The following is a 22911-nucleotide window of genomic DNA, read 5'->3' as shown; positions in this document are numbered from 1 at the left end:
TGCTGGTTCTGGAAAAAAATGTGATTGAAGATTTAACACACACTCTCTCGGCAAAACTGCACTACAGTAATGTTTTACAGAGTGTGCTTTGTGTTGTATTGATGGTATGCAGACAATTTTAGGTCAGAGGTTGGCAAAGTTTTCTTAAAGAGCTAAATAATAAATATGTTAGTCATTGTGGGCCATTCTGTCTCTGTCTCAACTGCTCTGCTGTTATAGGTCACAAGCAGCCATAGACGATTCATAAATGAATAGACTTGACTGTGTTTGTTGATTCCTGTATTAGATGGTAGATTAGATCATTTTTTAACACTTGTCTGAATATGTATTGGAAAACTGTAACTAGCATACCAAGTCCATGAATTCATAAGTATTATTGCTTAGAATGAGGCTAAATTCATGTAAGTTTTTTAAAGGTTGGAAATTTAAAGAAAATATTGAGTAAATATATAGAACAGAAGGTATCTGGGTATGACAAAAATCATGAAAGATATTTGCAAATGACAAACATTTGGGAAAACTACATTTGAGTATAAACATCAATTTCTTATTAACAATAAATGGTAGAATGAATAAAATCTCTCCAGACTAGGTAACTCTTATCAGAATCTAACCCAGTACTTGAGGCAAAGCTCCTTGAAAGAAATATCAAACTGTAGACCAAAAATCCTCAAAAGCAGTGATCCTTAACATTTACTGGATCACAGAAATTATGGACCTGTTACCCAGAAAAAGTGCATACTTCAAAACTGAGCTCCCTGCAACACATCCAGAGACTTCAAAATGGTGAAAGAAAAGAGAACATAGGCAACATCATTCCCAGGTTTGTTCCAGGCACTCCAGCGCACATGACCTGTGCTCAGTGCTGAACTCAGCAAATCAAACAGACAGACTAAGAATACAGTGCCCTTTAGGAACCAGTGCCCTCCTCACATACCAATTGTGATGACACAGGAAACTGTGCAGTGTCAGAATAAAGTACTGTTGCTGCCAAGGACTGCCCCCATTCAATTCAACATTCTGCAGTCCAGGTCAGAAAAAGAACAGAGTTCTAAAGCTCTTGACTCTTCCTCCACTTTCCAAATGCAGCCATAATTTCCAAACTGATAACCTAACCATCATTAGGGGTTTTCTTCCACTTAGCAACATCATAAGTGAGGAAGGGCAGGGGAGGGTATATGGTGGAGAAAAAAGGAGCTAAGATTTTTGAGCACCTACGTGCTAGGTACTCTACGTATGCTGCTTTACTGAGTGCTTACAACAACTCCACGAGGTAGACATAGTTATTTTCATTTTAGAGAAAAGGAAATGTAAACATTTGTCTAAATTTATCTCCTTTGTCTCCTCAAGATGAAACTTTCATATCAGTAATACTGAACAGTTAATACTGATCTGTAAATATATCTTATTTCGTGCTTCCCTGTTAGCTTTGCTCAGGCTGCTAGAATGTTCTTTCTATATCTGTATTCAACTAAATTGTACTTGGCTTTAAGACTCAGCTTAAGTATGGCTTTCCCTGAGAAGCCTTCCCTAATGCCCTCCCCCATTCTCAGTTCACACTCGCCTTGGTTTCAGTTCCACACAACACTACAATTCTACATACTTCCATGGTACACTCATGAAATCGCTGGTTTACTTGCCAGTCTCCCCCAGTAGACTAAAATCTCTGTAAATACAGAGATCATTTCTATATTTGACTTCTCTCTTCAGAGCTTTAATACTGTGTCTGACACAAAGTAAGAAATCCATAATCTCCTATATAAAAAAATGAACGAATGAACTGCATTGCCCAATGTCCTATAGCATGTAAATTGTAAAACCAGGATTTGAAACTAGTCTCTCTTTCCATTATACCATAATGTGAGTACAAAAAAAAAAAAAAATCAATTAATTATTTACTACTTTACCCTTAGGATATTAAAGGATAGTCCATCAATGACTCAGTTGCTCTAAATTGCCTTGGGAATCCTTCAGGAAGTACCATAAACTAGTTTATAAGGGACAAAAAAAAATTTTTTAATGCCTCAAATCCAATGAAAATTAAAATTCTGTTACATAGAAAAGCTGAGTTTTTCTCAGAATTAAGTTGCCAAAGAACTGGGAAGTGGCAGCGTGGTACTCAAAAACCCATCAAAGTCAGATAACTCTATCCTTGTCGTGAGGTCCCTCTAACCTCACAGCAGGACATTCTGTCGTTCCATTTTTAGCAAACCCTCAGTAAGGTCCCGAGGTGGAAGCTGCTTCATATCAAATTGCCTCTTTGAGATTTCCCGAGAGTAGTTCACAATCCCTGAGCACCCAAGAATCTATATATACCCGCTGTCTGACTAGGAAACAAGCTGAGCTAACACTGAATACCAAGTTGTTATTCCTGCTTCTCTTCAGTTATTTTTCAGATAGTTCTATGGTCTGGAATGTGGTTGGGGCCTGGTGGCCTTTGCCAAAGTGAATCTGCATCCTACAGGGGCACAAGCACTCAGCTGCAGCTGATACCACCACCATGCTAAGCCCTGTGTCCCAAACAAAAGTTTAGGGGCTGACACCGGGCAACGAGAAGCTACTGCAAGGTTATAAACAAAACAGTGATCAGATTGATGCTTGAAATATTCTACTTGTATCATCATCATCATCACTATTATTGTTATTACCTCTACAATAATGTATTCTCATGCACATTCTATATGCTTCACAAGAGAGAAAGTGCAGTTACAGCTGGTATACATGAAACAAACTTCAGTAGACATATAGAGATGCATTAGAAGGCTGGAGCAACATCTATCAAGTGTGTCATGAAGGAAAAATGATAGACAAATGTTGCTTTAGATTACTGTAGTCTACTGAACTGAAAAATTAAAAAGTATTTGTTGCAGGTCTACTGTGTGCAAAGCATTGTGCCAGATGCTGCTGTACCTATCTGTAGAGAGAAATGAAGAGTTTTGTTGGCTTCTCAGGCAAGAACTCCGGGGAAATTTTTTTAGTAACATCACCATTGTCTAACGTCTTATGCTTTTCTGCTTCAATTTTTTTAAGACACTGTTAGCAGACTTGTAAATAATTAAATATAAAAAATCATCTGCTATTTTTGTGGGGAATATACTTTTTCTCAGTGACCAAAATATTAATATCTACTCTCTATGGATTTGGTTTTGAGTATCAAGGTATTTGAGAAATCCAATTATTAATCAGAAGGTTATGTGTACAGCATATATCCAGAAATCACTGGCTACTTTTAAAGAATATTATACAAAACATTAAACTGTATCTGCTCCCAAATTACCTACAGACCAAATACGCCCATGCCTTTAAAACTCAGGATCTCTCTTCTTTTAATATAGATGTCAACTCCTTCCAATCAATCAGCCTTTGTTAAAAGTGACCACAAATACCATTATACCACGTAATGTAAGGTGCAGCACAATTAAATAAATTACAGTTTTCATTTATATTCCCGTTATGCCTCCTTGAGGATACACCCTTCATTGGACTTAGGTATTACTCAACTCTGCAACAGCAACGCATTTAGAAACCAACTCCTTGTATGGATCATGGTCACAAATGCAGTTAATTCATTTAATAAGCATTTACTGCGCATACGTGCTGGATATTGTTCTAGGTACTAGGAGTTCAAGCAAAGATGCTGTTGAGGAGACAAACGTGTAGCAGATAAATACAGTCAGTGTGGCATGTACTCTGATAGAAGGAAGTGCCTCAGAAGGATACCTAATCAGAGGTGAGCAGTCAGGAAGCCTTCCTGGTCTTAAAGAAACAGTAGAAAGTAACCAGTTGAAAAATCATGCTAAGCTCATCCACAGTGAGCTAGTTAAAAAGAAAAAAAAGTTTCCACTCAATGGGCAGTCTTTTTTTGACTTTGACCTCCACAGGCAGTCCCTATGGAAGACACCATTAGCAGCAAATACCCTATTCACCTACAGGTCTATAATCTAATTAAGATAGTACGTTTAAAATGATGCTTTAGCAGCAGAAAACCTCTGATCAAGCCCTAGATTTGCCACTTACTATTTGTGTGATTTGGGACAAGTGAGTGTCTCAAAGCCTCAAGTTTATCATCTGCGTAATGGATAATAATAGTATATACTTCACATGTTGCTATAAAGGTGAAATGAAATAATGCAACTAAAGCCCTTAGGCCAAGCCGGAGAACTCAAAAAATATTAGCTACCACAAAAACATTAATATGATTAATCTTATGGTGAGTGTACAAATATTCAAAAGAGCAAGCAATCATTTTCCAATGTGTCTATTTTAAAAAGATTTAGCAGTGACACTGAGGTTTGACTTAACACTTGAAGGCAGCATGAAAAAGTTTCTACATGGTGGAATCAACAGCAAAAGTCAAAATAATGATGATTTTTCCAGGGGGGAATGAGAAGACAATTTTGACTCTGAGTAGAGTTTGTATAAGGAAATAGAAGTAAGACTTGAAAGGTAAGCTGGTAGCAGGTTACAAAAGTCCTTCAAACAAGTTCAAGCTTTGTCCTGTACAATGACGGGGACTGAAAGTTTTTGTTCAATAAAGTAAAATGACCAAAGCAGTACTTTATAAGAAACACTGGAAAGGGGAGAAAAGTTAGACAAACTGGTTAGGATGTGACTGCAGTACACCTACTTCATGGCAATGAAGACATACCTTGGAGCAGTGACAAGTAGAAAGATGGAGACAAAAAGCGTTTTGAAGGATAAATAAACAAGACATACTCACTGAATGCAAGTACTGGTCACAGTCCTAATCTAAAAAATATTGTCAAGCCACATTTTCCTATGAGTACTTAAGTCTCTGAATTCAAGTTATGAAATTCCAGAGACGTGTTGATTCTTCCAGATAGTTTAATGGGTGATAAGGATATTTTGCTCACCATGAGCATTAAATCAGCATTGGTGCTCATAATAATGATCTATATTTGTACATTCATGTTCATAGGAGCATTACTCACACTAGCCAGAAGGTGGAAGCAACCCAAATGTCCACCAATGGATGAACGGACAAACAAATGTTATATATACATACAATAGAATATTATTCAACCCTAAAAAGGAATGGAATTCTGATTCATGCTACAATATGGATGAACCTTAAAGATTATGTTAAGTGAAATAAGCCAAACACAAAAGGACAAATAACATTATGATTCCACCTGTAAGAGGTACCTAGTTATCAAATTCATAGAGACAGAAAGTAGAATGGTAGTTGCCAGGGGCTTGGGGAAAGGAAAATGGGCAGTAACTGTTTAATGGGTACAGAGTTTCAATTTTAGATGATAAAGTTCTGGAGATAGATATTGGCGATGGCTGCACAACAATGTGAATATATTTACTGCTACTGAACTGTCTACTTAAGAATGGTTAAAATGTTTAAAATGAGTATTACTCAGCCATAAAAAAGAATGAAATAATGCCATTTGCAGCAACATGGATGGACCTGGAGATTATCATACTAAGCGAAGTCAGACAGAGAAAGACAAATATCATATGACACTGCTTACAAGTGGAATCTAAAAAAAATGATACAAATGAACTTATTTATAAAACAGAAATAGACTCACAGACATAGAAAGCAAATTTATGGTTACTGAAGGGGAAGACCGGGGAGGGATAAATTAGGAGTTTGGGATTAAAATATACACACTACTATATATGAAATAGATAATCAACAAGGACCTACCCTGAAGTATAGGGAACTATACTTAATATCTTATAATAACCTATAATGGAAAAGAATCTAAAAAAGGATACATATGTATGTGTATATATATACATAAATATGTAAAAACTGAATCACCTGAAACTAATGCATTGTAAATCAACTATATTTCAATAAAAATTTTAAAAAAGAATGATTAACATGGTAAATTTGGGGTTACCTACATTTTACCACAATAAAAAAAAATAATAATGTAGATCTAATGCCCTGAGAAACAGCATGCTCACTCAAAACAAGAGAAAGGTAAAGGCTGCCAACCCACTTAGCCTATAGCTGCTCAGCCAAAAAAGATACCCATCCCTCCCCAGGTCAGACACCATTAGCTGGCTTGTCCAACGAAGAAATGAAGAGGAAAAAACGTCAACCATCATCTATATCAAAATGATAATGGTAGCACAATGGCGCATGCCTCTCTGCTTTTCAACTGCCCTGGTCTGACACTAAAGGAAAAAAGGAGAAGTCACTTCATCAGTCAAAGCAATCCTTCACCTTGGTACTTCCACTTGATGACAAATTCCCTGGAGAAAGGAAAAGTAACTTGCCTATCTCTGCCCTTAAGTCCAGAGCCATGACAAATGCTCCACAGACACATTCACTGAGCTTTGAGGGACTAAAATTACTTAATATACTTCTATCAATTAAATTCTCCCAAGTGGATACCATGACCAGCACTATACTAGATGTAATACAAATATAGCAGTATAAGATATGGTCCCTGCCTTTTAAGATCATATAATCTACTTGAAGGAACAAGAATCATACAATGATATAATAATGAACAACACAACACAGAATATAATTAGGTGCTAAATTGTGTAGTACAGACTATAAAGTACTCTAGGAGGTCATAAAAATGTCTAACACCTTGTTGAAATGAATAATGGGTCAGGAAATCTTTACTCACTGCCCACTTGTAGGAGCAAGCAGAGAAACCTATAAAATGAACTGAAGGATTATAAAAATATCCATCAGGGACTTCCCTGGTGGCACAGTCCTTAAGAGGCCGCCTGCCAAGGCAGGGGACACGGGTTCAGTCCCTGGTCCAGGAAGATCCCACATGCCGCAGAGCCCGTGCGCCACAACTACTGAGCCTGCACTCCAGAGCCCGCGAGCCACAGCTACTGAGCCCGTGAGCCACAACTACTGTGCCCACGTGCCACAACTACTGAAGCTCATGCGCCCTAGAGCACGTGCTCCACAAGAGAAGCCACCACAATGAGAAGCCCGCGCACCGCAACAGAGTAGACGCTGCTCGCCGCAACTAGAGAAAGCCGTGCGCAGCAACAAAGACCCAACAACCCAACACAGCCAAAAATAAATAAATAAATAAATATTAAAATATATATCCATCATATTTAATTTTATGTGTAATACAACTCCTCTGCCAAACAGTCCCTTAATTTTTTTTCCAAATTTGCTTTTTCTCTCAGCTTTGTTTACAAGTAAGTAGAAAATACTTCAAAGGAAAATAAATGTGCCAACAACCATTTGAAAGAATGTGTAAATTACCATGAAACAGAGGTACTCAATAAAAGAATTAGTAAATTCAGCCTTTGTAAAAACTAAACCTTTCATTTCAAAGCTTGATTTGTTCAGACAAAGCCAAGAAGAAATAACTATACAGAGTTCCCTCCATCCCATATGAGGGTTAATGAGATCCAAGGACAATTGTATTCATTTAGCATAAGAATCCAGACCATCTGCTTTAAAAATGAGAATTTCACAACCCTCTACATGTCAGATCAAAACAGACTTTGTTTCTATAAAGACTCAAACTGTGAGTGTGTATATCTTTTTGTTCTGGCCAACTTCAAACATTAAAAGTTGTACGGGTATGTAGTTTAAGCAGAGCGTTGAAGAAGCAAAGCTTTAAATTCTATTTCCTAGGCTGCCAGTGACTATAATCTCTCTACATCACCTTCTTCATCCCTTCTCCCTAAGCAGCAATCAAACATATTTTGCTCCATCAGAATTGAGTAAATATACAGCTACCTGGTATTTCTCAGTCAACTCTCAGTCCTACATAACATTGGCAAGAGTGCTTTGGGTAATATATTGCTGTATAAAAAACTCACTCACGATTCTGTGGATCAGGAATTAAGGAGGACTCAGCTGAGTGGTTCATCTCATCTACCTGATCCAGCTGGTAGCTAAGGCCAGAAGATCAATATTCAAGATGGTCTCCTCACTTAAATGTCTTGCACCACTCTTGCTTTATTCTTTCTCTCTCCCTCTCAAGCTCCTTACCGGCCCATTCTTCTCTCCTCTCTCTCCTCTCTCTCCCCTCTCTCTCCTCTCTCTCCCCTCTCTCCTCTCTCCTCTCTCTCTCCATTTTGTATGTCATCCTCCAGGAAGGGCGAGGACTAGGGTAAGGCAAGAAGAGGTGTCTTGGCCACAAAATTTAAGGGGGCACTAATTCTCAAGTGCTGCCCCAGTACTTACTGACCCCTGAGAATGAGTGCCTTCTTAAGAGTGAATCTCCCAGAGTGCAAAATTTAAGGAGTTGCTCACTCTCAGTATTATGCAAGTACACCTGAGAGCGAATGTCTCCTTAAATTTTGCACCCTAGAAAACCCACTTGCCTCACCCCAGCCCTGGCCCTACCTCTAGGGCCTCTCCATATGGCTTAGAAGCACCAAATTGAGACACACCACAGCACAGTGGTCTCAGGGGAGTCACACCTCCTACATCATGACTATCTTCCAAGAGGTAAGGGAGTTAAAGCTGCTGGGCCAAGAAAAGTCTTTGTGTATAACTGGTACGTGGTGTCACTTTCACCCTATTCTATTGGTCTAAGTAGTCACTGGCTCTGCCCAAGTTCATGGATAGAGAAACAGACACCAACTATTGATGAAGGTGTAAGGAGGTCTCGTTGCAGAAGAGCAAGTGGTATGACAGACACTGTTGGAGCCACCTTTGGAAAATACACTCTTCCCCATCTTCCTCTATAAATTTTTGTTCATGTTATTCCTGGAACATTGCAACATACTCCTCATTAATATCCTAGCCTCTAAACTTCATCTTCAGTTCAGTATACTGAAGCATAATGCCTGCTGCCAGACCTTCCTGTCATAAGTATCTTATCAGTACCCTTGCTTAAATTGTCCAGTGATTCCACTGGCTTATAAATAACACCCCAACTATTCTACCTGTCATTGAAAGTGTTCCATGATTTAGTACCGTCTCACCCGTTGTTGGTTAAATTGTGTTCCCCAGAAAGATATGTTCTAATCCAAACCCCCAGTACCTGTAAATATGACTTTATTTGGAAATAGCATCTTTACAGGTCATCAAGTTAAGATGAGGTTCTGCTGGATTAGGTTGGGCCCTAATGCAATGACTGGTGCCTTTATAAGAAAAAGAGATCTGGACAAAGAGACAAGAGGAGACACAGGAAAGAAAGTCATGTGAAAACACAGACAGACTGAAGTGATGCATCTACAAGCCAAGAACGCCAAGGATTGCCAGGAGCCACCAAAGCTCGGAGGGAGCAAGGAAGGATTCCTCTGTGGAGCCTTCAGAGGGAGCATGGCCTCGCCAACACTTTGATTTTGGACTTCTGACCTCCTAAGAGAGAACAAATTTCTGTTGTTTTAAGCCACAAAGTTTGTGGTAATTTGTCATGGCAGCCCTAAGAAACTAACACACTACCCATCTAATTCTAACCCACACTACTGCCAAACACTCCGCATTTATTTAAGCATAGTTCTCTTCCCTGTTCCCATCTTCCAATTAATTACTGCATCTCTCTTTGTCCTTTCCTTCTACTAAAAGGAACAAAGCAAAGCAGTGCACACACCTATAAACTGTGGCTGAGTTATAACTGGCATCTTCTGGCACTCTGCTAGGCAGGGCTACTTGTCCCAAACACTGAGTCAGAGTACACCTGGTATAAAGAGAGTTCCACACATTTGTTAACTTAAATAAAAATGTTAAGAAGATATTAAGTTTTTTTAGTAAGTGCTTAGAGTTATAAGTAGAACAATTCCTTCCCTGTCATATTCTTTGTTCATCAAAAAGAAACATAATGTTTAAGTGAGATAATAATTTATAGAAATGGATTGTGCAAAACTATAGAAGTCCTTCCTCTGCTAGTCAGTCACCTCTTAGCTGTCAGAAAATGTATGAATTACAGTGGCTTTAACCAACTGGACCAAAAATGACTTCCAAATCGTAATTCAATAACCCAGAACTCTAGCAAGGTAGCCTCATTATAGTTCCCATTTGGAATGTCGGATACAGTATATGAAGAGCTCCTCAAGAAATTAAGGAGGTCACTTATCCTTTTCCCAAAAATACTTTACATGGTAACTTGTGCAAAATAAATATAATACTTTTTAATACAGTACAAAATGAACACTCAGAGAGATTTGAGGGACAGAATCTGGAATGCTGGAAGTGATCATACTACTGTATCCTGCAGTGGTCAGTATACATCTGGAGCCCTGAATACCCAGTGGCTACCACACCTTTAGAGGTAAGTAGATGACCTGGAAGGCACTAATGGGAGCAAGAGGGAGAAGAGGCTTGAGAAACAGCAGATTTATACAGTGATGTTTAACTTGAAGAACAGAAGTTTCTGAAAAACCTTAATTACCTTAATAAGTAAGAAGGACCTTTCTATCACAGAATCAGACTTATTTTTTGTGCCCCAAAGAGTAAAGCTAACACCAATAAATGAAAGTTACAGGAAGACAAATTTTGATTTGTCTTAAAAGAGATTCCTAAAAATCAAGTTAGTAATTGTGAATTGTCCCTGGAAATGTTCATGCAAAGAATTGCAACTACTTGACAAGAGTATCTTGGTTATCTTTACAGTCCTAGTGCATAGCAGAGATACTCCCATGTAATAACTGACTAATACGTATTTGATAAATCAAGGGAAATTCAAACAGACCCTTCTAAACCTAGGATACCAGTATTTTGGGATTCCAAAAGAAACTCAACTACGAGACACTATTTTCCTTTCAATGGGTCACATTATCATAATTTTCTTTATGCTGGATGCATACCCCTCAGGAAAATAAAGAAGGACCCCAAACATCTCAGTATGGATATCCAAGGTAATACCACATAGTAATAAGTGTAAAATGTGAAACACTTAAGTTCAAAAGTTCAAATACATATATTTACACATATACTTAATCCCTCTAAAATTCCCCTTATTCAAGGCAAAAGTGAGCTGCAACTTATCAAACCTTTACCACATACATTAAGCTCAGTGCTTTCATATTCATTCAAAAGCATTTCTTGAATGCTGACCATATGCCAGACATGTCTAACACTGTCAACCAATTTAGTGAGGTAGGGATTAATATCTTCACTTGAAGGCCAAAGGAGTTATGTAACTTGTCCAAGTTCAGGCCACCACTAGCCCATACAGAGCATTTGTGCAAACAAAAAAAACAAGGTACCTCTTCCTCAAGACATTTTACTTCCATTTGCCAGAAAATGTATCATAATATACTAATTTTATCTGAACAAGAAACTTGACTGCCCTCTGCCATAAAATTGTCTCAATAAATATTCAAATTGATAAGTCTATGATATAAACAGTGTGCACCTTAGATCAGTTTCTTTGTACAGTGCACAATTTACTCAATGGTAAGTGACAATCCCATCAGACCCATATGAGATCTAATAAACGTAGCATCAGGGATTTTACTCCGAAGTACTACCATTAACTCCCACCCTAAATGGGAATCATCAAGAATTTCATGTGAATTACATAATCCCCTGGCGGCATATGATTGCTGTCTCCTTTCTGCACTGTTTCATACTCAAAGCACTTCTGAAATGTATTTAGGTGGACATAAACCCACTGAAAACACAGAAAGCAACAAATGCTAGATGAACGAGAAGGGTTCCTCAGAAAGCTCATCGTCAGCATCTCCCAAATAAGAACTGCTTCTCTAAAGCCTGATTTTTACCTACCAGGCAAATTGAAAAATATTATTGATTAATATAAAGTAACTGTTCTCATAAATGTCGAGCAAATAAATACTCACTTGGAACCTGAAGACCTTAATTATAACAAAAATGATTTTAATCAGATTCCACTAAGAGGGAATCTTAGTGCTTCAGATCAAAGTCAAGCCAAAGTGCTTCAGATCAATGTTCAGTCTAATTCTGGAAGAAAGATATTTAGATAACAAGGGTTTTTACGAAAAGATGTTGCCTCTTCCTAGAGGAAGATATTCCAGTGTGAAACGGCCTTGACACCCAGTGAAAATAAAAATGTCTTCAGAAAGAACGATGTTATGTTTGTGTATGTGGTGCTTTAAATTCATCCAAACCTCCCTTGTTGGGTCTCTATTATGTTTCACGTTTTGTGTCAGAGGCTGAGAACACAATGATGATCAAATCCAGACCATGCTCTGCTCTCATTCCAGCAGGCAAAATTAATGTAAAAAAGGAAAGTGTGACAACTGCTACAATAGAGATCTAGACAAAATGTAACAGACCCACTTGTTCTTGCCTTGATTTGTTCTCTGAACATGATTTCTTGGAATTTAGGTAAATAGAGCTCACAAAATTTTAAGTATGCTTTATAATTAACGTAAAGCCCAATCACTATCATCATATCTGGCACACAGTAAATACATAATAGATGTGGAATGAATAAATAAATGAACTTTCCAGCTTACAAATTAGAGTTGGGCCATAAGCAAACATCCCCATCAATTATAAAAGAAGTGTTCATGAATACAAAATATTTTTAAAAAGCCAGAAGCCTAAGGCAATTTGAATTGAGAGAAGAGACCATCTAAAATACAAACCTCATACTGACCAGCCTAAAACATACATAAATTATTTCCTATACCTCTTAGGCTATTTAATGATATATTTTCAGCATCTCAGCAGCACATTTATTTTCATTTTCCAAGTCATGTGGGCTATTGTTTTTGTCCTAAATCCCAACCATATCTATCAATATGGCTTTGGCAAGAGTGATCAATTATGAGGAGCTCTAATAATTTCCATTGTTTTCAGCCATCCAGACAGAGATCTGGGTTTCAAAGCAACACAGAGATAGGGACAGAGACAGGCAGATTGCTTCCTGTACAGAGGGGGATCTATATTCATTAATTCCAACTTTTTGGTGGATAATTTGAGAAGGTCTGTACCTTCAACAGTTTCAACCACTCCACCCTATACTAACCAAGCCTCCCCAAAGACACTTCACTGAAATAGAAGCAAGACGCTATCTACCTTACTTTTTCTTCTAATTCTGTGCTTTCGGACTTCTTTTTATTCCTCTCACATTCTATTATAAATAACTCGAGGATGGAACACAGTCTGTGCTGTTCTCCCTCATCAGCACCTAGCCCAGCACCATATGCAATGAAGCACTTATAAAATGCCTTGTGACGATTGACTAGACATGAAGCCACCGCACATATGAAACTCAGAAGCTGGCGCTTTTTTTTAAACATGCTTTTAGGCAATGCCTGATGTGAAGAAGAGTCACAAAATACTAAAATTAAAAGAAGCCTTTACGCTATTTAAACTACAGTTCCTGTCAACTATTTGTTGAACCCTGTGAGCTTCTTCCATACTAATTTCCACACGACCACTTACCAGAAAACAGTTCCAAACTTTCTAGGTGGAGTCCATGGGACTTGAGACGGGAAAGAAAGAAGAACATAAACCTACTCTACAGCTTGCACCCTCCGGCCCGGTACGAAGGTGGTGCGCCTGCACCCCAGCGGGTGACGCCCTGGCCTTTCCCTCAATTTCTCCTCCTGCAGGGCACTCGGCACTCAGGAGGCCGAGCTGCCAGCAAGACGGGCCCAAGATTGTCTACAGCCACAGAAAAAATGGTGGAAAAGTCACCCTTGCCATTTCCAGAAAGAGCGATCTATGGCTTTCTTTGCTGTTAAGCTCCCAATTTTGGTGCACACTATATCTCATGTGGCCTTTTATTCCTGAATCTTGGTTGAACACCTTAGGCTTAACCTATTGGCCTCAAAAATATCAGGCAGTTGCATTGCCTGTCTACCTCATTACTACTATAGCAATCCGTTACAAAGTCTTATTTGGAATAAACATGATGAGTACCTCCCCACTCAACTCCATTCATGTAATCACAGATAACGATGCTAAAAATCAACAGCAGAAGAAATACCAAGAGGCCATCTAGCATTAGAAGATATTTCTATTAGTGAAATAAACTAAATATTCCTTCTTGCAACCAAAGAACTTTACACCAAAAACTGAATTGTATGTAGACTAACACCAAGCATTTATTATTTTTGACATAATATTGATCATAATTATTTTGACTATCTTTCTTATTAATATCCAGTATTATTAATAATCCAGTATTAATATCCAGTATTGAAATGTAAAAAGAAAAAAAAGTTACTTGAATGTCTCTTAGGTTAAGTTCCATTCATATTGTAAATGTTCTCAAATATTAGACATTAATGGAATACTGCATTACTAGATATAGATAACTTCATAGTACAACTACATATAGATACTATATAAGAAAACTACATATATAGAATACTCTATAGTATAACATAGTATACTTGCAGAGAAGATCCACTTCTCAGTAACCCAATGAAATTCTGGAACCATTTATGCTGACAGTTTTCTTAGATACTGGCATTCAATACAATTTAAGTAGAACAATTAAATAGGAGCAGACAATTTGGGTTACACCATTAAGGTGGCAAAAAGCATGTTCCAATATACTATGAATTTTGTACAGTGAAACACTGATAAGTTAGTTCTTGATTCAAAAAGAAAATAAGTTTCAGCTTCCTTTTGAAAAACAGGCATCATCATTGCTCGCTACCTATCTTCAGGTTTCTACCAAATCTTCAGTAGGTTGCATGTACTCAGATCTGATAAGAATCGCACAGGCAGAAATGTTGAAAATTCATATGTTTTGGCAACTTACGATAATCATTAAAAAGAGATTCAGGAGTGGCAGAGTCAAGATGGAGGAGTACACGGCACAAGCCTTGCCCCTGGCGCAATGTGGACGACTGTGATGGGGTCTTTACGATGGGAGCCATAGGTGGTGGGATCTTTCAAGCAAAGGTTTTCGCAATTCTCGGGTGGGAGTAAACCACAGACTATGAGGGAATCTGACAGCTATTAGAACCAGGGCTCTGCAGTTGGGAGGTAGCTTTGCAGTTTGGGGAGGTCTGTTTTCCATGATTGACTGCAGTATGGTTCACGTCAGAGGGAAAGAAGACCCCTGGAACTGCATCACGAGTGGTGCCTTAACAGGAGCCATCCTGGCAGCAAGAAATGGACCAGTGGCCATGGTTGGGTCAGCCGCGATGGGTGGCATTCTGCTAGCTCTCATCAAAGGAGCTGGTATCTTGTTGACCAGATGTGCCTCTGCCCAGTTTCCCAACAGCCCTCCGTTTGCTGAAGACCCCTCCCAGCTGCCTTCATCCCAGTTACCATCCTCACCTTTTAGGGACTATCAACAATACCAATAGGACCTCTCTCCCAGGACTTCTTTAACAGAATGAGCTGCAGTTCAAGGAAGGATTTCAGAAGATCAAGTTCAGTCTGTTTTTAAAACTGTAGGTGGGACAACTATGGCCAAATAGGCTATGAAGAGACATTTAGCACCTTTTTCTATTTAAGGGAACGTGGGAGATCAGTGGAACAGAATAGAAAGCCCAGAGATAAACCCATGCACATATGGTCACCTTATTTTTGATAAAGGAGGCAAGAATATACCATGGAGAAAAGACAGCCTCTTCAGTAAGTGGTGCTGGGAAAACTGGACAGCTACATGTAAAAGAATGAAATTAGAACACTCCCTAACACCATACACAAAAATAAACTCAAAATGGATTAAAGACCTAAATGTAAGGCCAGACACTGTCAAACTCTTAGAGGAAAACATAGGCAGAACACTCTATGACATAAATCACAGCAAGATCCTTTTTGACCCACCTCCTAGAGAAATGGAAATAAAAACAAAAATAAACAAATGGGACCTAATGAAACTTAAAAGCTTTTGCTCAGCAAAGGAAAAGACGAAAACAAGATGAAAAGACAACCCTCAGAATGGGAGAAAATATTTGCAAATGAAGCAACTGACAAAGGATTAATCTCCAAAATTTACAAGCAGCTCATGCAGCTCAATATCAAAAAAACAAACAACCCAATCCAAAAATGGGCAGAAGACCTAAAGAGACATTTATCAAAAGAAGATATACAGATTGCCAACAAACACATGAAAGGATGCTCAACATCACTAATCACTAGAGAAATGCAAATCAAAACTACAATGAGGTATCACCTCACCCAGTCAGAATGGCCATCATCAAAAAATCTACAAACAATAAATGCTGGAGAGGGCGTGGAGAGAAGGGGACCCTCTTGCACTGTTGGTGGGAACTTAAATTGATACGGCCACTATGGAGAACAGTATGGAGGTTCCTTAAAAAACTAAAAATAGAACTACCATACAACCCAGCAATCCCACTACTGGGCATATACCCTGAGAAAACCATAATTCAAAAAGAGTCATGTACCACAATGTTCATTGCAGCTCTATTTACAATAGCCAGGACATGGAAGCAACCTAAGTGTCCATGAATGAATAAAGAAGATGTGGCACATCTATACAATGGAATATTACTCAGCCATAAGAAGAAATGAAATTGAATTATTTGTAGTGACCTAGAGTGTGTCATACAGAGTGAAGTAAGTCAGAAAGAGAAAAACAAATACCGCATGCTCACACATATATATGGAATTTTTTTTTTTAAATGGTTCTGATGAACCTAGTGGCAGGACAGGAATAAAGACGCAGACGTAGAGAATGGACTTGAGGACACGGAAGGGGCAAGGGTAAGCTGGGACGAAGTGAGAGAGTGGCATGGACATATATACACTACCAAATGTAAAACAGATAGCTAGTGGGAAGCAGCCACATAGCACAGGGAGATCAGCTCGGTGCTTTGTGACCACCTAGAGGGGTGGGATAGGGAGGGTGGGACGGAGGCTCAAGAGGGAGGGGATATGGGGATATATGTATATGTATAGCTGATTCACTTTGTTATAAAGCAGAAACTAACACACCATTGTAAAGCAATTATACTCCAATAAAGATGTTTTTAAAAAAAAAGATTCAAGTACTTACATGGTGGAATTTTTGTGTTCTAGTTTTTCTCATTTAAAAAGTTTCTTATTACCCCTTAGAGTTTGAATACAAAAAATATATTTCTAATACTTCCATCTAGGTCTAGATAAATTCCCCTTAATTTCACTCTTTTCCTCTGTTGAAATCAAATGTGCATCTAGTTTACATAGGCACAGGATAGTACTAAGGCAACTAGTAAGTGCTCATACTTCATTCAGCAGATATTTATTACAAATACATGCAAACTTTGTATAAAGTGCTGGAGTACTAGGGGATGTGCAAAGATAAATTAAAAGGACAATCAGCTTTCCTGATTTGTAATTTAAACAAAATGAATACAAATAAAATAAAATAGTAAAGAGAAGAAATGGAATGACATGGAACGGAATGAAAGGGAATAAAATGATAAAGTGAAAAGGAATGGGAAATTATTTTTCTACTCTTGGCTCCTTCTTATGTGATTATCATACTGTTGTTCTACATTTTGCTAAACTACTATAAAAAGCTTAAAGGCAGAGTCTATCATATTTTTCACCATATCTTTAACATCTGCCATAGTGGAAAATACACATTTAAGTGAGTAAGTAAACAGTAAAATATCACACAGGAGAAACAAAATTCTGTAAGCACTAAAACCAACACTGTGAACGTAACTACCTCAAGTATTAAGGAATCAGCTTATTGTTATCTGAAATAAATGATGTAAATGTTTTCTCAAATTTTTATCTTAGAATTCATCATTCGTGCCTTTGAGGTGGGGACTTCAGAAGTTAGAAACGACATTCTTAGTGGTATTTACAGCCAAAACTAAATCTTTCAACAGTAGTTCAGGCTGGATTTCTAGGTTTGGCATAACAGGATGTAATTTCGTATATAAATATGCATGTGATTTTCTAAATATTAGAAGATTCTTCCCTAGTCATGTTCCTCATGGAGAGAGTCTAAGCAAAAACAAAATGCTGAAACAAGGCCCCTAGTTTTTAAATTGCTTTTACTGAGTGCAGGGGATCCTGGCACCTAATTACCTAATCCCACTGGAAGAACTGGCATGCAGGAACTAGCAGCCCATGGTTGCTAGAGTTATGAAACCTGGAAAAAATAACATGAAACTCCTATGCTCAAACACACATATTTGCACATGGGCTAACTTTCATCCAGTAGACAGCCCAGACCTCTTTAGAAATTGCAGAGTAAATCAGGAAATTAGCTCCAAGGATTATATGCTTCTACTCTGCTTCAGGGGCCCCAATTCACATCATAATGGTTCTGAGAAGTTTTCATGACCAAACCCAAGAACAAGGAGGCAGAAGACCTGAAGGTTCGCAAATGACCCATCCACCCTCTTCTGTGGAGACAAAACAGTTTCTATCCAACACCCTCAGAGGAATGCGAATGATCTGTTCAGGACTGAACTGCTTTACCCTCGCTGTATGTAAATTACTCATTACCCCCTCCTTTTGCACATTTTGCCCTCCATTTTCCCTGCTTACTTCACCACTTTTTCTCCGAGCTACCTCAATTGCCTTGTGCTTTGCTCTCTTCAGAAACTTAAAAAGGAAACTAGATTCATTAGCCAAATAACAGAATCATACATTTCTTTTTGATCTACTGGGGAGTAGGGAAGATGCTTTGGGATTTCTCTGATATTCAGTTTTTTAGAAAACAATTCCTTAAATTATTGTTTTAAATATTTGAACTGCTTCGTCTAATTTTCTCTGATGGCACGCTAAATTAGACTAAAACATGAAACGTTTTGAAAACCTATTTCTGTTGTCAGTGCTTCCACAAGAACAGCAGGGGGCAATAGCACACCAAGAATTGTGGAAACTGTCTCAGGCTCTAAGAAACACTGTTGAATTGCTGCACTGGGTCTGTGTACCCCAACGCGATGATCTCAGCTCTCAGATGAAGTCTTTTGTTTTCTGTCCTATTTTACAATGCACTGTTCAGTTTTCTATGAGTTGTGACTTATTCAGACAGCATTTCACTGACAGTTTAGCTTAAGAAAAAAAAAAAGGTGAAGGAGAAAAAAAAAAAAGGAAAGAAAATTAAAGTGCAGCAAAATGAAACACAAAAAGACAAGGAAGAAGTAATCCTGCATGTATTGAAAGTTTGTCCCTTCTCTGTTCCCATCCACTGGAATCTTAAACATTGTTTTCCTGGATTACAGACTTAATTCACCCTTAACCCTTCCCTCATAGATGCACTCATTTCATTCTACCTTCTCTGTCATACAGTTTTCTGTTAAAACAACGTATTTCTTTATAAAAAGAACAAACTGTTTTAAGCTGAATATTTTTTAAAAGAATTCAAAAAACTGTGTGCTCGCCTTTGGTGAAGCATCTCTGTATAGAATTTTAATGTTTTTCTGCTTTTTAAACATTTATTAGTCAAGATACATTTCATTGCTATGTTTCAATAAAGTTTTCCCCTGTAAATTCACGCCTTCAGCTAAACAGCAAAAAGCTGCAGTTGTGAAACTATATCTGATGAGTTTGGGGGTAGAATATAAAGTAGAAACTGTAACATCAGAGATTTGAGGAATATATTCAAGGATCATTTCCACTGCATTGGAAGGTGTTTCATAATCCAACCTTCAAAACCAGCAGAGATTAAACTATTTCATGCACAATTTGAGTTGCACCCCAAAATATAAAACCCATAAGACTGGCTTCTTTCTCCCACCTAGGCTGGAATTCCCAGAGTTACTAATGCATTCTCACAGAGTTATTAGTTTATGACTGTGGAATGGCAGAAGTAATATTATTTCAACATCTGGCACTAAAATTCCTCGTCAAGGGATAGTCCTTTCCCTCCCTGAGACTGAGGGCTCTATCTGATACCCTCGACTTTATCCCCTCTGGCCTGTCTCCTACTATTCTCCTGCACACAGCGCTCCAGTCACACCAGCCTCCTTGCTGTTCTCTGAAAACACACCAAGTAATCTTGTGCCTCAGGGCCTTGCAGTTCTCTCAGTCAGGGTAAGTCTTAGCCCACTTATCCAAACGACTCATTCCTTCACCTACTTCAAGAGTTTGTGCGAAAGTCACTTTCTCCCTGAGGCTCTCCCTGACCACTTACTTAAAATAGAAAACTCCCCCCAGCATTTCCTACTCTCCTCCCCCTCCTTTATCTTCCTCAATAGCACTTACCATCATCAAATATTATATGCTACATCTTACATATAATAAAGATGAGCTACTGAAACCAAACGTATCTACCAACAGAGGGCTTAACCCCCCTACTAAATGAACAAAACAGTTGATTCCAAAGCAAAACCCAACTCTTTGCTGCACATAAAAGACAAAGACACACCTAAAACAATTCAGAAATGCTAACAATGAAAGGATGCACAAAGGTATACCAAGAAAATACAAAGAAAGAACTGAGATTTTGAAATCCAACTAAGTAGAATTTAGACCCAAACCTATTAACAAGTCAAAGAGCACTTTACAAATGCTAAATGCTACAATTCACAGTGAAAATAAAATATTTATAAAATATGCAGCAAATAACACAGTAGCTTCTTTCATTTAGCAGAAACTACGGGAGACTCAAAGAGACTAGAAATACATAAATAATAGCAGACTTTAGTATAACTCCCTTGGTCCAAGACCAAAAATGGTACCAAAAACCATTTATAATAATTGATTCCATAATTACAGAGACATCTATACTTCAATAAATTACATAAAGAAAAGTACAAATAATATTCTCCATCAACAAGATGATAAAAGTATGAATCCATAACAATCAAAACATAAGAAAATCTTCCCACTGTGAAATTTAAAATGTTTCTATTAAACTTAGCTTGACTCAAGGAAAAAATAACAACTGATAATGAAATTTTCTAGAAACAAATAATGAAAACATGATATCAGAGTTTACAGGATACTGCTAAAGAGTGTTTAGAAAAAGATTCATAGATTTAAATATTTGTATCAATAAAAATGAGAGAAAATGAGATAGACATTATCCTCAAAAAGTTAGAAATATTTAAGACTTGTTTTTTTTTTTTCTCCCTACTTTGGACTTAATTTTCTTTTTAATTAAGCAACCTAGATTTGAAAACAACCTGAAACAAATAAACTTAGTTGTATCAAACTGCATTTAGCACTTTTATAAATTCATTATAACTTTGGTTCTGTTATTTTGAAACTAACATATATTATGGGGAAAAGTAAATAAGCAATTATGTTAACATTATTAGGAACCATGCTTTTCAGCAGAAAAGAGATTCTATAAAATTAAATAAGTAAAAAATTCTATAACCTTTCATTAGAATTGGAGTATCAGCACAAAGTTATGATTTATTTTTCTTTGAAAAACCACATATTTCCTAGATCTGTATTAAAATGTCTGAGAAGTAACAACAAGCCTTTTAGCCATGAACATCCTACATGCACAGACTGTGGTCAACAAATACCATTTTCACTGAAAGCAATGAAGTCTCCTTTGAGAAATGGCTGATTCTAGGTCTGCAGCAGTAAATGAGACTGTTCCAATACGAGACTGGGACTCTTTAAAGTATCCAAAAGCAAGGAAGCTATCAAGACATTTGCAGTTATCAAATGAACACAGAAGCCAAAGATGGGCAATTTGAGCTTTAAAATGAATAATCACTGCAATTATATAAAAGCGTAAATAGAGATGCCAATAGAATCAATGCAAAACTAGAAGCAATAGGAAATTCAATATGAGAGCGAGATACAAAATTACATGTAGAAATCGATGTCTTCATATGTTTAAGCAATAAGTGATTATAGGGGAAAATAGAAGAGATGACCCCATTTACATTACCAACAAAAATGAAAAAATATCCTAGGAGTAAATGTTATAGGAACTGTGCAAAACCTGTATGAGAAAAACTTTAAAGCTTTCCTGAAAGATAGAAAACTGTGACTTGAATAAAAGGAAAAATAAACCTTGCTCCTCAATTGAATAATGCAAAATCATAAATTAATGCCAATTTTCAAAGTGTTTTTCACACAGCTAGTTTCTGTAGTTTACATGGAAAAAATAAATAAGCAAGATTATTTCCCCCCAAAACAGGAAATCAAAATAAGAAAACAGCAATAAGGCAGGCCTAGCTCTACCAGATATTAGAACATATTATACAGTTTCTATAATTAAAACAGTATAATATTAGCACTTGAGTAGACAATCAGATCAATAGAAAAAAATAGTAAATATAGATGTAGAGCCACGTACAATGTGGAAATTTATGTATGTGATAAAAGTGGTATCTCAAATCACTGCGAAATAAATGGGCTTTTGAAAATTAAATGTTGTTAGAACAGCTAAATAGGTCTGTGAAACAGAAAACATCGGATATAACATCACTTAAGTGGAATTCCAGCCAGAAAAGCCAAAAAATTCAACGTCAATCTTTCAACGAGGACCAATTTGAGTATCCAAATTGAAGGGCATTCTGTTAAACCACTGGTCTGAACTTTCCCAAAAAAGTCAATGCCAGAAAAAAAAAAAAATCAGCAAAAAAAGGCTGAGGAAGTAGTCTAAACTGAAGGAAGCTCAAGAGACTTTATGACTAAAATCGACACGTGATCCTTGTTATATCCTGGATTTTTATTCTACAGACAACAACAGGGTAAGCAAGGATTTGGGGTGGCGTGGGGGGACAATGGAGGAAATTCTAATATGGACTATATATTAACTTAGAGTAATGTAACAACGTTTAGCGCATTCCGCCTCCCCAGGTCTGAAAAGCCTAGGGATACATTTCCTAAAGACACAGCACTGATCCTATAGGCCAGTAGTCCGCAGTTGGGGCGATTTTGCTCTGCCCCGCCCTCCCCACACCCACGTGATAATGTCTGAAAACATTTTGGGTTGTCACAAGTTGGGGAGGGGAGGGCCGGGTGCTACTGGCATCCAGCAGCGTGTGAAGGCCAGGAGTGCTACTGAACACTGTACAATGCCCACGACAGCCCCACTCCCCTCACTACAAAGAGACTGCACGCCAAAATCAAAAGCGCCACAGTTGATAAACCTTGATGTAGGAGAATCCCTTATTCTCAGGGGACAGTACTGCGATATTAGGCTGAAT

General features: G+C 37.7%; 2 pseudogenes across 2 annotated transcripts; both read left to right on the top strand.

Annotated features, from left to right (window-relative positions):
- Positions 1 to 13518: 13518 nt before the first annotated feature.
- Positions 13519 to 13939, top strand: LOC309822899 (phosphatidylinositol N-acetylglucosaminyltransferase subunit P-like; annotated as a pseudogene). Its single transcript has one exon. The product of its transcript is annotated as a phosphatidylinositol N-acetylglucosaminyltransferase subunit P-like (transcript).
- Positions 13940 to 14670: 731 nt separating this feature from the next.
- On the top strand, positions 14671 to 15284 carry LOC309823321 (mitochondrial import inner membrane translocase subunit Tim17-A-like; annotated as a pseudogene). Its single transcript has one exon. The product of its transcript is annotated as a mitochondrial import inner membrane translocase subunit Tim17-A-like (transcript).
- Positions 15285 to 22911: the final 7627 nt, after the last annotated feature.

The sequence above is a fragment of the Grampus griseus genome, assembly GCF_964374135.1.
Source record: "Grampus griseus genome assembly, chromosome: 5".
Taxonomy (NCBI): Eukaryota; Metazoa; Chordata; class Mammalia; order Artiodactyla; family Delphinidae; genus Grampus; species Grampus griseus.
This window is presented reverse-complemented; position numbering and strand designations above follow the sequence as displayed.